Source organism: Podarcis bocagei, assembly GCF_964188305.1.
Source record: "Podarcis bocagei genome assembly, chromosome: 10".
Classification (NCBI taxonomy): Eukaryota; Metazoa; Chordata; class Lepidosauria; order Squamata; family Lacertidae; genus Podarcis; species Podarcis bocagei.
In genome coordinates, this window is record NC_138135.1 from 57,129,517 (window position 1) to 57,131,726 (window position 2,210).

At 43.8% G+C, this 2,210-nt stretch overlaps 1 long non-coding RNA gene across 1 annotated transcript; it reads right to left on the bottom strand.

Annotated features, from left to right (window-relative positions):
• Window positions 1–847: 847 nt before the first annotated feature.
• On the bottom strand, window positions 848–1,233 carry LOC308596092. Its single transcript, XR_014012313.1, has 2 exons — window positions 1,148–1,233; window positions 848–997 (listed from the first exon to the last, which is right to left on the bottom strand). It is a non-coding gene; the product is annotated as an uncharacterized lncRNA (long non-coding RNA).
• Between the last annotated feature and the right edge of the window lie 977 nt (window positions 1,234–2,210).

The window sequence follows — 2,210 nt, forward strand, 5'->3', positions numbered from 1 at the left end:
TGGCAATTCCCGAACCAGTAGGCAAACCAAAATCCTTCAAATTTTTCAGTTGTAATGTTCTCCAACCCAAAACGGTGTAGAAAACTGTGCTTCTAAGGGGAAACTATGCACAAAGACGTGTATGCTTCTGAAAACAACTTAGAAAAATGCCTTATATTAGGGGAAATTGTGATGCTACAAAGAAATGGCTAAATTGTGTACAAAATTGCATATATTTGGAGAACGAGCACAAAAATGTATATAAAGCTTCACATGAACTTAAAAACAAAATAAACAATCACAGGCTGCTACAGAAATGGGTGAAGTGCCCTTAATACTGGAATGAAGAGAAACAGAGAGAAACTCAAACTGACAGATTCACCCATTAACCCTGCATGGGAGTGATGATGTGGGCCTTAAATGACGGGCCACCTATAATTCCTGGATGAAGAAGACACAAAGCAGGCGGGATTGGTGGCAGTGACTTGGAGATGGAGGTGGCTGGAGGAAGAAGAAGTGAAAAGTAGAGTGTACAGACTGAAAACAATTTTTGGACAGGATGAAGAGGTGTCAAACCAAGACAAAAAAGAAGTGTCATGCCTGAGCATAGACGTGGCACAGTTTGATCATACTGGGAAATGTTAGCCTGCCGGCCCTAGTATTAGGCGACTGAAGCATCAGATTCAGACAGCACATGTTAGAGGGTAGGGAGACAGTGAAATGTTAGATGACAGAGCTATGTGTGCCACATGGCCTGCCATGAATCCTCTAAGCCACGGGTGTCAAACACAAGGCCCGCGGGCCGAATCCGGCCCGCCAGACCTCGTCATGTGGCCCGTGTAGCCGCCGCCGGCCGCCAGCCTTCACCTTTTATTCTCGCTTTTTTTTTTTTGACACAAGAAAGCCGCCTCTTCAGCGCATGTGCGGCAGCTTACAAGCCAGAGAACGTCTGCCCTCTAGCGGCGCCGGCCGTTCTACACAGGAAACCTCCACTTTACATGCATTCAGGAAACCTCCACTTGTTTTTATATTGAGCGCATTTGAAAATCTACTTGCCATTATTCTGACTATGTTTCTGCTTTCAGAGCTAGTTATTACTTACATTATTACAAAAAACAGTAATAATTGAATGCAGTGACAATAATTTATGATAATAAAGAGTGAACACATAGTCCTACAGATTCAACCGGCCCTTTGAGAGTGACCAAACTGCTGATGCGGCCCCCGATGAATTTGAGTTTGACACCCCTGCTCTAAGCTAACCTCTGGTTCTTGTGCAACAAAAGAAGAGGGGCAGGTGGGTGGGTACCATCTTGTCCTTTACCTAAGGCATCAAAACTATTTTTGGCTAATCCTTCCGAGGTGAAGACAATATGATTTCCTTGAATGGGTGACAGAACGTTCAGGGCACCTTTATAGGACTGAAGAAACCAGGCCCTCCAGAGGTACAGGTAGCAGGGGGGAAAACAACCACTAAGAATAGTTCTTAATAAACAGAATTTTATTTAGCAGCTATTGGTACCTCTTTCTTTGAGTGACTATTAGTCATTTCACAGTGAGCAAATAAGTAAATAAAGGGAGGAAGGGAGGAAGATCGGATAGGAAACTGAGGAGATGGGGTTTTTCAAGGCCTCAGGCAACACAGCTGGGTAGCAACACAACAAAATCTTGGGACAGTTTAAATTGAAAGAGGGCTGCAAAACCTGTAGGCAAGCCACAGGAATGGATGCAAAAAAACAAAAAACAAAGAAGACTCTCAAAAGGTGGCTATTTTAAAACAAAACAGATGTATCTGTTTGTGAAGATGCAGCTGCTAGCAGTTTTTACAATTGTGGTTACCCTCCCCTGCCACAAACGCGAGAGCAGCTGTAGTTGCATCCTGGAGCACTTCACATTCATGCTTCCTCATAGGATCACGTTTGCAAGCATATGCCAATATTTAATAGAGACTGTAGAAGATTGCCCTAAATCCAGAAGGCTACATGATAAGCCCAGTGCATGTGCTAGGGTTTGGAGTCCTGTTTTTGTAAGCATACATTCCATATTGCTCAATGTGCCCTTGACGGGGAGATTTCCACTGCAGACCGTGCCCCACTGCAAGTAGCTTCCGTGTGTGACATTGCCCTCTCAAGCCTTTGTGGCATGTACAGAAAGAGTTGTCTGGATTCTGACCAACATCTGTGACCTTTTTTTTTTTTAAAAAAAAAACAACCAATCTGTCTACAACCCAA